This window comes from Dromiciops gliroides, chromosome 1 (genome assembly GCF_019393635.1).
Source record: "Dromiciops gliroides isolate mDroGli1 chromosome 1, mDroGli1.pri, whole genome shotgun sequence".
In the NCBI taxonomy this organism is placed as follows: Eukaryota; Metazoa; Chordata; class Mammalia; order Microbiotheria; family Microbiotheriidae; genus Dromiciops; species Dromiciops gliroides.
In genome coordinates, this window is record NC_057861.1 from 21,628,136 (window position 1) to 21,644,816 (window position 16,681).

A 16,681-nucleotide genomic window follows, 5' to 3' on the forward strand; every position below is an offset into this window, starting at 1 on the left:
GGTGGAATGATTTGACCAAGATTGGACTGTAAGTAACACAGCAAGGATTTGAACCCAGGCCCTCTGATTCTAAATCAAGCCTTCTTTCCACTGTACCACTCTGCCTCCCCTAATAAAATCTATTGGTTTGAGAAAGAAAGCCATCGCTGCCACATACTGTCTCTATGAACTTGGCCAAATCACTTAATCTTTTGAGGCCTCAATTTCCCCACTAGCAAAATGAGGGGACTTGACCAGAATATCTTCTGCTTCTTCCTCTCAGTTCTTTTTGTTTGTTTGTTTGTTTTGGCAGGGCAATGAGGGTTAAGTGACTTGCCCAGGGTCACACAGCTAATGTCGAGTGTCTGAGGCTGGATTTGAACTCAGGTCCTCCTGAATCCAAGGCCAGTGCTTTATCTACTGTGCCACCTAGCTGCCCCCTCCCTCTCAGTTCTAAATCTTGTGTCCTTATGACTAACTATTGGTAGGGAATTTGTGATGAGTTGTTTTTCTCATAGTACTGATGGGTTGCATGGGTCCATCCATACTCTGGCCCAAGCCCTCCATTTACCAAGCCATAACTAAGGAAAGGTAATTAGAAATATGCCCCAGGACTCTGGAATTTAGAGGGGGCTGACTCCACAGTGACCTTGGACCTCAACAGCTAGGAACTAGACCTGTGGTTTCATTGACATAAGGAGTTTGGTCATTCCTTCAAATGAGACAATATTTGTAAAGCACTTAACATAGTGCCTGGAACACAGTTGGCACTTACTAAATGCTAGTTCCCTTCCATTTCTCTCTTCTACCAATTCAGGTTGGCACCTTCTCTGTAACCCATAATCTTAGAGAGTTGCCTGGAATGATGAATGATTAAAGTAACTTTTCCAGGGTCACCCAGCCAGTATGTGTTGGAGATGGGACTTTCTTTGTTCAAGGCCAACTTTCTGTCCATGATAGCATTAGATAGTCATAAAATATAGGGACTTGCAACTTAATCTCAGGAGCTTAGACTTGAAAGGGATCCTAACTAAATAATGCAGCAAATATTCTTGTGATATAAGAAATGACAAGCAGGATGATTTCAGAAAGGTCTGGAAAGACTTATGTGAACTGATGAATAGTGAAGTGAGCAGAACCAGAAGAATATTGTACACAATGACAGCAATATTGTCTGATGAAGAACTGTGAAGGATTTAACTATTCTCAGCAAGACAATCCCAAAGGACTAATGATGAAGCATACTATCCACCACCAAAGAAGTGATATCGATTGAACACAGATTGAAGCAGGCTGTTTTCAACTGTCTTCCATTTTTTTTTCTTTTATTCAAGTTTTCTTTTATAAAATGACTAATATGGTCATGTTTTACATAATTACACATGTAGAACCTATATCTGATTGCTTGCCGCCTAAGGGAAGGAGGAGGAGAGGGAGGCAAAGAGGGATAGAATTTGGAACTCAAAAGTTTAAATAAGCATGTTTTTTTTTTTTTTTTTTGGTGAAGCAATTGGGGTTAAGCGACTTGCCCAGGGTCATACAGCCAGTAAGTGTCTGAGGCCGGATTTGGACTCAGGTACTCCTGACTCCAGGCTGGTGCTCTATCCACTGTGCCACCTAGCTGGCCCCTTATTATTCTTTTAAAAAACAATTCAGCAAGATTTGATTCAATAACTACTTTGTGTCAGCCACTAGGAATACAGAAAAAATGAAACAACCTTTATCCTCAGGAAGAAGGACTTACTCCCATCTTCCTGACTCCAAGGCCAATTACACTTGTCTCAGCCACTAGATAGTGAAAATATTGAGTTAAAATAGGAAACTACCAGATGATCAAACTCTAGATGAAAGTCTCCCTGCCTGATTCTTCTCCCCCGGCCCCCCCCCCATCTTTCCCCAGATTGCAGCTTCCCTAGGATTGGCCTTCTTGTTTCCTATCCATGGGAACTAGTATCCCATAAGAGAGTTTCTCTTACCAACATGAGGTAGTTTTCTGGAGTCTCTTCTCAACAATGTCTCATGTTTTGGGATATTAGGTCTTTCCATATTCCCAGACTCAAATGCTTGCCCTGAGTGTATTTTGTGGTGTTGGCCCTGGGCAGCCGTATTCTGAATTTATTTATTTACTCATGCATTTGTTTGTTTGTTCATTCCTTAGTCTGTCTACCTATCTATCTATCTATTTATTCATTCATTTATCTATCTATTGATTTATTTGTTTGTTTATTTATTCATTCATTCGTTTGTTTATTTATTCATACATCTATTTATTTATTTATCTATTTACTTATTTTTTCATTCATTCATTCATTTATTTATCTATTTACTTATTTATTTATTTGTTTGTTTGTGTTTACCTTTTGTTTTCTTGCAGGGCAATGAGGGTTAAAGTGACTTGTCCAGGGTCACACAGCTAGTAAGTGTCAAGTGTCAGAGGCTGGATTTGAACTCAGATCCACTCCTGAGTCCAGGACTGGTGCTCTATCCACTGTCTCACCTAGCTGCCCCTCTGTATTTATGAAATTCTTGTCCAGGAATAAAGTTGTGTGTGTGTGTGTGTGTGTGTGTGTGTGTGTCCTTTAATACATGTGTGTGAGAGTATATATTTCCTTATAGGCTCATAGATTTAGAGCTAGAAGGGCCCTTAGAAGCTATGAAGTTCAAAATGCCTCATTTTGCAGTTGTGGAAACTGAGGCATAAATAAGTTAAGTGACTTTCCCAGGACCATATAGCTAGTAGGTGTGGCTCTGTCTACTGACTCTACCTCATGTTTCCTACATTCTGATTTTGGCCAGGTTAACTTGCCTGTATAAAAATCAGACTCTCAACCTTGACCCCATTAGCAGCCTGTTCCAGGTGATGGAGCTGCAGAGTTACAGAAGGCAGCAGGAGAACCTTTTGTTCCCACTTGTTTTTGAAACAGAGCCACTGATGCCTGGGGGCCTGAGTCTGCCTCGGTGGGTTATTTGGTTAATCAGATCAGGCCAAGTGGGAATGAATAGGAGAGAGGCCACTTTGGGAAACTGCAGCCCGCATCTACAATATCCAATGCAAAGAAACATTTTTTTCCTGTGTTAGGAAACAATTATTGGATTAGCTCTTGGTTGAAAGCCGTGGGCAGCATGTGTGTTTGTTTGGTTTTTTTTTCTCCAAACCATGCCCTAAAGATGATTGTGGCATGCTTGTCCCTTTGTGCCACAGTTATTTCCTCCCAAATGGGCCATCCAGATGCCCCAGGCATTGTTAATGTGGAACTGAAGAGTTTGACCGGGTAAGGGCTTTACAGTTCATAGAGGTATAATTCTACTGGTCAAAGGGTCAAGGAAATACTAATAAATACTAATACCAATACTAGTAGTAGTAGTAGTAGTAGTAGTAGTAGTAGTAGTAGTAGTAGTAGTAGTAGTAGTAGTAGTATTTCTGTAACATTTTAAGCACCTGCCTTACCACATACAAAGATTCTCACACCCTCCCCCTTTCACAGAGGAAACTGAGGTCCTAGGAGGTGTTAGGAACTAAGATCATAGAGTTAGTGGGTCAACAAGCATTAATTAAGCACTTTTGTCAGGCATTGTGCTAAGAACTGGGATACAAAGAAAAGCAAAAACTACTTAGAGATGGAAGGCTCTTTAGAAGTCATTTAGTTGTCCTCTCCCACCACCCCCCTCTTCCCACCAGCCTATTTTACAGATGAGAAAAGTCACTTCCTAATGCAGTAAGAAACAGACCAGGGGTTTAAATTTAGGGGAATGGAAGCAAGTCATGTTTTAGAGCCAAGATTGACAAGACTATGAATGAAAGAATTCACGAGTGAATAAGTGCATCATGCATGCATGCATGCATGAATGGAAAGTATTTGTTAAGCTTTTATGTGTCAGGCACTGCTCTAAGCACTAATGATACAAATACAAAGATGAAAGACAGCCCCTGGCCTTTAAAGAACTTAGAATCAAATGGAGGAGACAGCACACATAGGAAAGGGATGGTTAAAGATGTTTGTTTTAGCCTGGGACTTAACAGGGATGAGGAGCAGAACAACAGAATAGCCTACAGATATACTCGTTTAGAAACTGTGGTGGTATTGATTTGATTAGAGTCCTCAGAACAGGAGGTAGAAATGAGGGTGTGTGTGTGTGTGTGTGTGTGTGTGTGTGTGTGTGTGTGTGTGTGTTAGGGCTTGGGGTTGGAAGGGAAGGTAGTAAGATGACTAAGGTGAAGCAGCATGGTCCTAGGGGTGGGAGCTCACAGTAGAGAGCCTTAGGTCTTCCTGAGCCTTGTCCCTGAAGCTCTAGTTTGGAGAGTGGAGCAGCAGTAGTGGTAGGGAGGGAAATAGCAGGGGTCAAGAACCCTGGTCCCAGGGACTTTAGCAACATTTTAGCTGATAAGTGAGAAGGAAGAGGTAAGGATAATTCTGAGGTTACTAACTTGAGTGCTTGAGAGGATGGTGGGGGTCCTAAATGGAAACTAAAGTTTGATGGAAGGGCAGAAGTAGGTGCAGGCAGCTGATTTCAGTTGGGGACATGCTGAGTTTGAGATACTTACAGCATATCTAGGGGTTGATATTCAGCTTGATGATGAAAAAGTAAAACTCAGGAGAGAGATTAGGGCTGGATTTATAGATTTGAAAATCATTTGTCCAGAGCTTGAGCTTGGAGCAAATAGGAACAAATGAGATCACCAAGGGACACAGGGGGAGAGAGAGAGACAGAGAGAGACAGAGAGAGACAGAGAGAGACAGAGACAGAGAGAGAGACAGAGAGACAGAGAGACAGAGATGGAGACAAAGAGACAGACAGACAGAGAGGAGAGAGAGGGAGAGAGGAAGAGAGGAGAGGAGAGAGAGGGGAGGAGAGAGAGAGAAAGAGAGACAAAGACAAAGAGACAGAGATAGACAGAGAGACAGAGAGAGGAGAGGAGAGGGGAGGAGAGAGAGAAAGGGACAGAGACAGAGACAAAGAGACAGAGAGATAGAGAGACAGACAGAGACAGAGTGACAGAGACAGACAGACAGAGGAGAGAGGGAGAGAGGAGAGAGGGGAGGAGAGAGGAGAGAGGAGAGAGGAGAGAGGAGAGAGGAGAGAGAGAGAGAGAGAGAGAGAGAGAGAGAGAGAGAGAGAGAGAGAGAGAGAGAGAGAGAGAGAAATGGGGCTGAACAAACAGTGCTTTGTATCTGGGACATGGTTGATGATCAGGGAGATCTTGTTGTTTGTACTTCATTCCCCAAGAGGACCATGACATCAAGGTGATGTCAGAATTTGCACAGAATTGGGTTTAAGTGAAGGAGGGCTGTGCAAAGTCACCAACCTCATTCTCTCCTCCAGAGCCATCTGGGTCCAGTGGCAAGACATATATCAGTACAGCTGGAGTTGGCCCCAGATGTTTAAGGCAATTGGAGTTAAGGGACTTGCCCAGAGTCACACAGTTATTAAGTGTCTGAGGTGAGATTTGAAATCAGATCCTCACAACTTCAGGGCCAGTACACTATCCACTGCACCACCTAGCTGCCCTATCAGGGAGATAGGAGTAGAAACAAGAGGGAGTAGTATGAAAATCCAAAAAAGGAACTACCCAGGAAAAGTAAACCCTCAACCTCAGTCTCCGGTCTATAAAATGGGAAGGTAGTACTTGAATGACTCTTGGGGCTGTGCTGAGAAAGGCATTTTGTAAGCCCCAAAGCAGTATGTAATTGTGCACTCTGATGTTACAGTGGGGATTCCTTTGGGTGAAATTTGTATTGGCTGTCTACTGAGGTCCCTTCTAATTCTCAGTTTCTGTGATTTGGTGACTGATCGGGCTTCTTCCAATTCAAAATCTACAATATCCTAGGAATTAGATTCCATAAGACATCCACAGTCAGTCATTTGGCCACATATTTTGAAAGCCTATAGGGTACAAAGAACACTTGGGAAGCTAGGATACTTGATCCTATGAACACAGATGAAATCTTAAGAGAAAGGAGAGGACCCTGGGGGCCATTAATGAATAGGTGGTGCAGTGGATAGAGTGCTGACTCTGGTGTTAGGAAGACATGAGTTCAAATCTGACATCAAATACTTACTAGCTCTGTGACCCTGGCCTCAGTTTCCTAAATGAAGATACTAATAACACCTGCCTTCCAGAGTTGTGATAATAAAATGAGATATCTGTAAAGTGCTTTGCCAACCTTAAAGCAGGATATAAATGGAAGTTATTATAATTATTTTTATTGATGAAGACTATGATCTAGCAAAGCATACTGAGAAGTGGTTAGACAGGTAGGAGAAGTTACAGTCAGTACAGTGGAAAGAGCAGTGACCTGAGTTCAAATGTTGCCTCTGCTACTTCCTAGCAGTGTAATCTTAGGCAAGTCACCCAGGCTCTCAAATGCCCCAATTTCTTCATCTGTAAAATGGGGGGAAAAACCAGCTGACTTCCAAGGTCACCTCTAGGTCTAGATCTATGAATCAAGAAAGCAGCATCTAGGGGAGCCAATTTGGGCACCTGGGAGAAGAAAGAGTGTGTTTTGTCTTTTAAGCATAGCTCATCTGTTTCCCAGAAATAACCATATTTCCATTCAAGTCACTTAAAAATGATATCTAATATGGTCCAAAGCTTTTGGGATATGGTGTTCTTTTTAATCAAATTGTTTCATCTTTGGGATGAACTGGGAAATGTCTTAGGAGCTAGTGACTGTAACTAGCTTTTACTGTTTTTTTCTATCCTCTTCCAATGCTTGGGGGGTGGGGGCTAAGAGCTAAGAATGAAAATCCCACATCCTTCTTTCCTTATCCCAGCCAGAGAGGATATCTCTCTAGATGGAATGGTACTTGTAAATGGTCTTATGACCCTTTTCATAGGTTAGAACACTGAACTTGCAGTCAGGAAGATTTGAGGAGGAATCTTGCCTCTGAGACTAGTTGCCTGTTTATGAACAAGCCACAATCTTTCTAAGCCACTCAACTTACAGAGTTGTTGGGTAGATCACATGAGATGACAGAGAGAAGTGCTTAGCAAACCGTAAAATATTATCTCTGCTCCCAACTCATTGTATTGTATTTATTTGTATGGTATATATTTTCTCTTTACTTTTACATTTGTTGATGTTGTTTTTCTCTGTAGAATATAAGTCTTGAGAGCAAGGACAACTTTGTAATTGTCCCCAGCACCTACTAGGTGCTAGTACTAGTAGGCACTTAATAAATGTCTGTTGATCATTAACATCAATATAAGTTATTATTATTGTTACAGTTATTTGTGCATATAGTTTATCTTTCATTCCTACTCAATTCAGTATGCATTTATAAGGTACCTACTGCATACCAAGATCCTAAGGATACATAGACCAAAAAACTCAAATAAGCCCTGCCCTTAAGGAATTTACAGTCTCCAAGAAGTTGCAAATGTTAAACAAAAAGCAAATACAAGCTAATTCCAGGAGAGAGAGAACAGCAACAAATCAAAAAGATTAGGAAGGAAAGGCACAGAGAACATAGGCCAAATAGAGCAAGTCCTGAGGGCAGAGAAAACTGGTTTGGCTGGAACACAGAATCTGGGGAGGACAGAACTCATGATCCATTCCGCTCCAATCTACTCATCATCCTAATTTCTCTGGAAGAATGCTCCCACTCTTCTAGTCATCCAGCTTCTCTATCTTTGTGTCATCCTCAGTGGCTTCACTCTCCCTCACCCTTTATATCGAATCTTGTTCATTTTTAACTCCATAGCATCAGATCCATCCCCTTGGATCCACTCACTTGTTGTCTGATCATTTTTCAGTCACATATGACTCTTCATGACCCCATTTGGGGTTTTCTTAGCAAAGAAACTGGAATGGCTTGCCATTGTTTTCTCCACCTCATTTTACAGATGAGGAAACTGAGGCAAACAGGGTGAAGTCACTTGCTCAGGGTCACACAGCTAGTAAGTGTCTGAGGGCAGATATGAACTCATGAAGATGAGTCTTCCTGAGTCCAATGTCAGTACTACTCTATCCACTGTGCCACCTAACTGCCTGTCTCTACTCATACAGTTACTGTATTAGCTAGAAGCCTCATTTCAGCAGGTACTGTGCTTTAGTTCAACTTTATACATCCCCTAGTATTGAGGACATACTAAGCAATTAAATGCTTGTTCACAGTCCCTACCTACACTATACTTAATAAAAGCATCATTAGATTGTAAGCACCTTGAGTGCAGGAACTATCTTTGGTTCTTATTTGTATTTGTATCCACGGCATTTAGCATAATGCCTAGCACATAGTAGGCACTTAATAAATGTTTATCGACTGGCTAGTTATTGAATATGTGAATGTTGTTATTGAAAGAGTTGGTGTTATGGAGTAGCTAGGTGGCACAGTGGATAGAGCACTGGCCCTGGATTCAGGAGGACCTGAGTTCAAATCTAACCTCAGACATTTGACACTCACTAGCTGTGTGACCCTAGGCAAGTCACTTAACCCTCATTGCCCCACAAAAATTAAAAAAAAAACATTTTTTAAAAAGAGTTTGTACTACTAGATTATAAGCTCTCTGAAGGTAGGGATGCTATGTTTTACCCTAGTCCATACAGTGCTTAAGGCCCAATAAATATGAGTGGTCAGGTGGTCAGGTTTTTATCTTCCCAGCTGTTATAACAGCAACTCTCCCTATTACCTTGAAGACACTTGAGAACAAAGATTAGACACACCATGTGGGGGGGTGTCACGAAAGCTGTTAGATTGTCAAGAATGTAGACTTCTTAGTGATTTCTATATACTAGGTGTGTACTAGGGTTAGAGGGAAGCTGGGTGGCACAGTGGCTAGAACACTGGACCTGAAGTTAGGAGGACTTGAGTTCAAATCTCACCTCAGATATTTACTAGCTGTGACCCTGGGCAAATCGCTTAACTCCAATTGCCTTAAATATCTAGGGCCATCTCCAGCTGTCCTGATTTATTTTTTGCCACTGGACCCAGATGGCTCTGGAAGAGAGAGTGAGGTTGGTGACCTTGCATAGCCCTCCCTCACTTAAATCCAATTCAGTGCAAATTGTGACATCATTCTGATGTCATTCTCCTCTTTGAGAATGAAGGACAAACAACAACGACAACAACTAGGATTAGACTTTGGGACAGCCTGTCTAGGGACTTTGATTTATTAGTAGATTATAAAATGACTCTGGTCTTATCTTCCTACTTCTGTACCTCACACTACCTCATCACTGTATTGGGTATAATTGAACCCTTGGCTCCCCACGGGGACCATCGCTATGTCTCCACAGATGAAATGAAGTGGAGAATTCAAGCAATTATCTGCCTGATTCAAGTCCAAAAGCCCATTATGCTGCAATTTTCTGGAAATATCCAGGTCCTTTGGTCAGAATTACATAAACGTTAATTTTGCATTGCTTCCGAGGTGTACAACTTGCTAAGTCATTGCATTTCTGAGCTTCAATCTTTTCTTATCTGTATAGTGAAGGGGTTGGTCTAAAGGTGAATTTTAAGATTCTTTCCAGCTTTAAAAGTTTTTTAGGATAATTTGAAGGAACCGGATACATTTATCCCAACAAAGAAAGACTCAGGATGAATATGATTTAGGGCTGCATTAAGAAAGGTATAGTTTCAATAATCCAAGACAATTCCATGCTATCCCCCTCCAGAGAAAGAACTGATAGAGTCTGAATGCAGACCTAAGCATACTATTTTTTACTTGCTGTATTTTTTTCCCTTTGGGTCTGTCTTCTTTTACAACATGACTAACATGGTAATATGTTAGCATGATTGAACATGTATTACCTATATCAAACTTCTCACTTTCTCAGGGAAGGAGAAGGTGAGGGAAGGAGAGAGAAAATTTGGAAATTAAACATTTTTTTAAATGAATGTTAAAAAATTGTCTTTAAACTATGGAGTATAGATGCTGATGCAACCATACTATTTCTTTTGTTTTGGGTGCTGTTGTGTTTTTTTTTCTATTTTGAGGTTTTGCATCACTGCTCTGATTTTTTCTCTTGTAACAGGATTAATGCAGAAATAGGATTAATGTTATTATGTGTATATATATATGTGTGTATATATATATATGTGTGTGTGTATATATATATGTATATGTATATGCATATAGATATATAGATATAACCTATATCAGATTACCTGCCGTCTAGGGGAGGGGGAAGGGAGGGGAGGGAGAAAAATCTGAAATTGTAAAGCTTGTATAAACAAAAGTTGAGAACTATCTTTACATGTAATGGAAAAAATAAAATACCTTATATGTAAAAAAAATGTCTTTACATGTAACTGAGGGAAAATAAAATATTATTTAAAAAATAATAAAGTATATATATCCTAAAGGGGATAAAAAGAAAGGTATAGTTTCCAGAGGAAAAAAGAGGAAATGATAATCCCTTTGGGCTCTGTCTGGATCAGACCACAGTGGAGTTTTTTTTTTTTAAAGTGAGGCAATTAGGGTTAAGTGACTTGCCCAGGGTCACACAGCTAGTAAGTGTTAAGTGTCTGAGGCCAGATTTGAACTCAGGTACTTCTGACTCCAGGGCCGGTGCTCTATCCCTTGTGCCACCTAGCTGCCCCTATGGAGTTCTCTTATGGGCAAAACATTTTAGGAAAAAAATTTATAAACTTGGAGATTATCCATATCAGGTCAAGCAGGGTAGTAAAGGGCCATGAGCCCATGTTATATATGAGATTCAAGGAAGTGGGACTGTTTAGCCTCGAGAGGAAAAGATTCAGGGTAAAAGATGGGGCATAATAGGCATCTTCCAGATTTTGAAAGGCTGGTATGTGGGGAAAAAATTTAACCATTTTCTGCGTGGCCCCAGAGAGCAGAACCCAAGAAATGGGGTGGAAGTTGCTTTTTTTTTTCTTTTTTTGTGGGGGCACTGAGGGTTAAGTGACTTGCCCAGGGTCATACAGTTAGTGTCAAGTGTCTGAGGCTGGATTTGAACTCAGGTCCTCCTGAATCCAGGGCTGGTGCTGTCCTAGAAGTTGCAAAGAGGCAGATTTAGGTTTAATGTGAGGAAGAACTTCATAATAAGAGCTATTCCAATGGGGGATGAACAGGCTCAGGGGGTGATAGATCCTCCTTCAACGATGGTATTTAAGCAAAGACTGGATGAGTCCTAGTCCAAGATATGGTAGAGGAGATTTCTGTTGAAGTGTGGATCAAATGAGATGATATTTGTAAAAGGCTCTGCAAGCCTCAACGTGTTATATAATACTAGATATTATTGGTATTCTACTCTCTAGGCCTCAGTTTCTTTATCTGTGAAAAAAATGGGTTTGGACTAGATGACTTCTAACATCCTTTCTGGATCTAATTCTATGATCCTGCCAATATATACACACCATGGTTTCCATGTCCCATGGTTGGTTGTGAAACCACACAGTTGTTTTTTCTTCCACAAGAGGGCATCCTGAGCTATGTGAATACAATGACATCAAACTCCTGCCCCAACTTCCCTGGGTGGAACTGAACTTTTGTTCTTGGCTGTAAATTTCTTTCTGCCCCCCGCCCCCCTCCCAATTCCACTTTGTTGCCAGGTTTCTAAAGTACTCGGTGATTCCCAGAAGTTGACTGGGAAAGAGAGAAAATCCTTTTAAAACCAGCCTGATCTCTTTGTAAAGGGCAGCTTCGTACATAGCCAACTCTCCATTATTTGGGATCCTCTGGTGAGTCAGTTTCTGTACAACCCAGGCCTCTTGCTTCCTAAATCTCGGAGAAGTCACTGAGCCCTTACTGCAGAGGAAAGAGCAAAGTATCATGAGTCAAAATCCCAGGATAATAATAATACCAACTCTGCCACTTAACTACCTCGGTCACCTTGGACAGTCTTCAGGGACCTCAGTTTTTCCTCAAGGGTAAAACAGGTGGGTTGTACCAGATGACCTCTGAAACATCTAGTAAACAGTAAATCACCTCCCTGGGCCTCAGTTTTTTGATTTATCTAATGGAGGGATGGACAAGATGGCCTCCAAAGTTCCCATACCATCACCTTGATCCCTGATTCTGTGATCCTTCTGATTCCTTTTGGGTAAAAAGGATGAGATCGGATGAGGTGGGTCCTTTCCAGCTCAAACCTCCTGTTGTTCATCCCTTTCCATCCGGTGGCTGGCTTTTTGTCTATGTGGTGACGTCACTGATTTAAAGCAGAAAGAGACCTTACACATCTTCTACTCTGACCCTCTTATCTGGAAGAGGAGGAAAACTGAGAGCCCAAGGACGTAAAGATTTGTTCAAGGTCACACAGGCAGTAAGTGGCATAGCTGGGATTTGAACCCAAGCCCTCTGACCTCCAATGCATGGAGTGGCACTACTTGTGCAGAGGGGAGGGTGGGTAATTAAGGGCAGAGAAAATAGAGCAGTTTGCTTGCAGCTGGAAAGATCACACGTGGAAGAGAAAGGAAGAATTGCAGCTGAGGGCTGCAGGGCTACCAGAAGGCAGTGTATGTGGAAGAACAGATAAAGGACCAGGCTGGAGCCAGAGATACTGGTTAGAATGTAAACTCCTTGAGGGCAGAGACAGTTTTGTGTTTGTTTGTTTGTTTTTGTCTTCATACCTCCATTGCCTAATGTGGTTCCTGGTATACAGCAGGTGCTTCACAAATGCTTGTTAATTGTCTCTTCCTTTGTTAGAAGTAACATTGGCTAGTTCTAGGAGACAGATGGATATTTACTACAGGTCCAGGGGGGGCCCTGTACTGTTTGTCTTTTTCTGCAGAGTTAGAGTAGACATGGGGTAAGGCTGGGATTCTACATTTTTTTTTCCCTGTTATGGACCCCGTTGTCAGTCTTATGAAGCCTAAACATCTCTTCTCTGGATGATTTAAAATGCAGGTTAGGTGGTACAGTGGATATAGTGCTGGATCTGAATTCAGGAAGTCTTGTGTTTCAATCCAGTATCAGACATTTACTAGCTGTGTAATCCTAGGCAAGTCATTTTATTTCTGTCTGCCTCAGTTTTCTCATCTTTAAAATGGGGATAACAATAGCATGTACCTCCCAGGGTTGTTGTGAGGATCAAACAAGATAATTGTAAAGCACTGACACAATGCCTGGCACATAGTAGGCACTTAATGAATAAATGTATAAAATGAAATACATAGAATTACAAAGGAAACCAATCATATTGGAATACTGTTATTAAAAAAAAAACAACAAAACACTTATCAAAGATAGTTACTAAAAAACACACATGCATGCTTGGTTGGTATCCTTTATGCTAGAAGAGGATCAAAATGACACCATTATGTTAAAACCAAGGGACAGTGTGTCTAATGATGTCTGATCAGACCAATATGGGCTCAGAAGGTTCTGCCAAATGTCCACATGAACATTTGAGGTGGAGATGTCTCTAAGTTTGTGTATCTCACATTTCCTTTGAATTACTGTGATTCTGCTTTGCTCACAGAGCATAGTACCTTCTTTGATGTGGGCACACTATGCTGGGTGGTCTTGTGCCAGTATCTCCCATGTCTCCCAATCCCAAATTTCTTCAGAGAGACCTTGAGAGTGTCCTTGAATCACTTCTTCTGACTTCTCTGTAAGCGCTTGCCTTGTGTGAGTTCTCTGTAAAAATAGCCTTTTAACCAAGTGCATGTTTGACATTCAAACAACATGGGCATCCCATTGGAGTTATGATCTCTGCAGTAGAGTTTGAATGCTTTGCAGTTCAACTGAGAAAAGATGTCAGTGTCTGGTACCTTATTCTGCCAGGTAATCTTCAGAATCTTCCCAAGACAAATCAAGTGGAAGCAATTCACTTTCCTGGTAGTGTGACCATGGGCAAATGGATTAATCTGAACAGCCTCAGTTTCCTCATCTGCAAAATGAGGATAACAGCATCTACCTCCCAGGGTTGTTAATGAGAAACAAGGGTGACACTATATGTGAAGCACATGGCAAAACTTAAAGTGCTATAGTAATGCTGGGAAGGAGGCTATGAGTTTTCATGTGAGAGGAGAGCACTTAGGTCAGTTTGTGTAGAACATAAAGTGCATGAAAGGCACTAATGGGGAATATAAGCCTGGAAAGTTAGAATGAAGCCAAATTAGAAGAGACTTAAAATTTTAAAAACAGGGGCAGCTAGGTGGTGCAGTGGATAAAGCACCTGCCCTGGATTCAGGAGGACCTGAGTTTAAATCTGAGTTTAAATCTTCACACTTATTAGCTGTGTGACTCTGGGCAAGTCACTTAACCCTCATTGCCCTGCAAAATAAATTAAAAGAAATAGAAAAGAGATGTTTGCATTTGATCCTAGAGGCAAGAAGATTCTATCCTTGAGAACTAGAAATTCTTTTTTTTAATTTTTTTTTTATGCGGGGCAATGATGGTTCCTTCAAAGCTCAGATCAAGGGCCACCTCCTATAGGAGATATTTCCTGATCTGCCTCTCACCCAAATGACCATTCCTCCCTCCAATTACTTTGTATGTATTATATGTATATTATATTATATGTGTAATTATGTGTATATATAATACTTTGTATATGCTTATATGCCATCTCCCTAATTAAAATGTAAGTGTCAAGGGCAGCCTGTTTAATTTCTTTTCTCTGTATCCCCAGTGTCTAGCACAGTATCTGGTACATAATATTAGCTTAATAAAATATTCTTTGAAGGCAGAAAATCTGGAAAGAAGGAGGTTCACATGATGATTGAGAGATAACATTAGTCAGGGAATGACTTTGTCCAAAATCATGTATTAGCTCTCATGGCATGACCACCATTTTGTTCTGTGTAAAGACGGTTCACTGTTCGATTGACCTGGTCTGAGCTTATGGGGGATCCAGGATGAGTCAGTGGCCTAATTGGTGGGGCTGGGGAGGGTCACATAGATGGGGGGCAAATATATCCCAAGGTAATTGAGGACAAACTATAGAACAAGTCTCCTACAATTTCTTCATGGAAGGCTCACTTCTTTTCCCAACAATGGAGGATTTTTTTCCCACCAAATCAGACAGATGCCTCAGATCACTATAGAAACAGACCTTCCATGAATGGCATTTAGGTGTCTTTTCAAGCTTACATGAGTATTTTCTTATTAAAAAGAAGAAGAAAATTGAGCCCTCAGTAAACTAGAAACAAACCTTTAAAAAAGAAATCTGTTCCTGTATTGAAAGAGGGAGTAAGTCACATCTTTAGCAATGTCTACTTGAGAATTTCAAAGGGCTTGCTATGAATCTGTCCTGGACAGTTCCTGCTATAAACAGAAGGTCAGGGAGGACCCCCAGTCAAGTACCCCAGAGGCAGAGGTAGGAGGAGTCAGGGAGAGCTGGACTACCACATTCCCTTGTCCTAGGTAGTTTGAACTTCTCAGTACTTGACAGTGTCACCATTTGAGGGCTATAGGAAATTCAGTTCAACCCAACACTTGAGACAACTAGCAGTTCAGGTGTGGTGAGGCCAGGAAAGGTTTCAGCTCCTCATAATTCTAGTAGCTTGCCTCTGTTAATTATTTCTGATTTATCCTGTATATATCTTGCTTTGTATAGATTTGTTAGCATATGGTCTCCTCTAGTAGATTGTAAGCTTCATGAGGACAGGGACTGTCTTTTGCCCCTTTTTGTATTCCCAGCCCTTAGCATAGTACCTGGCATGTAGTGGGCACTTAATAAATGTTGATTGGTTGGTTGACTGAAGATGGTGTTTTACCTGCAAGGAGGAAAGGGACTCTCTAAGGTGGAATTCAGAGAGGAGAGCATTCCAGGCTCTCCTGGGGGGACAGCCAGGACAAAGGCAGAGAGATAAGAGATAGAAATGGTGAGGAAAAAAGAGGAAGCAAGTTTCCCAGAGTTCAATCTGTCTGTGTCATTAATACAGGGTCCTGAAGGACTGCACAGTGCCAACACAGGTGAATCCTTCAATCACTTACAGTCACTCTAGCTCTTGGCACTTTTAGAGACCTCTTCTTGGCTAGCACCATTGACTTTGGAGAAGTCCATGAGAAACTACTGAGACCCCGAGGAAAGTGAGCAGGAACACAGCAGGATAATGTCTAAACCTGCATCTCAAATTCCAACTCTGAAAAATATTGTACACTAGACTCCAAGTGAGGAACTAGGGAGTCCAAATGTAAGAGTGAGATGGTACCTGCACTAAAGGGGCTGACATTCGATTTTTTTTTTTTTTTGGTGAGGCAATTGGGGTTAAGTGACTTGCCCAGGGTCACACAGCCAGTAAGTGTCAAGGGTCTGAGGCCGGATTTGAACTCAGGAGCTCCCGAATCCAGGGCCGGTGCTCTATCCGATGCGCCACCTAGCTGCCCCAGGGCTGCCATTCTATTGATAATGGAAATGTGGTCCATTTGTAAAACGAACAGGGCTTTATAGAGATGGCGAGAGCGTGGTCAATTGTACAGAGGTTTTTTCTGGGCTTTTGCTGATGTGTACTCGGTATCTGTGCTTGGACCCCCATCCTCACTGCTTCCTTCTCTGATTGTCAGTGCCTCTTCAGGATGTTTCCCGGCTGTTCCTTCCCTGTTTGACATGAAACTTGTCCCGATTCCCCTGATTTTGGGTGCCCTTCCTTCTTTAAGCACTTTGTATTTATTCTCTCTCCCTGCTCTCTCCCCTTCCCTTCTCTCCTCTCTGTTTCTCTCACCTCTGTCGGTCTCATCTTTTCTCCTTCTCTTCCTCCCATCTTCTCTCCCTCTCCCTCCCTTTCCCTCTCTCCCTCTTTCTCCCCCGTGTGTGTGTGTGTGTGTGTGTGTGTGTGTGTGTGTGCGTGTGTG

The 16,681-nt window shown here is 41.6% G+C and overlaps 1 protein-coding gene across 3 annotated transcripts in view; it reads left to right on the forward strand.

Annotated features, from left to right (window-relative positions):
• KSR2 (kinase suppressor of ras 2) overlaps positions 1-16,681 on the forward strand; it is a 651,354-nt gene that overhangs the window by 337,670 nt on the left and 297,003 nt on the right. The gene's annotated exons all lie outside the window — the stretch shown is intronic.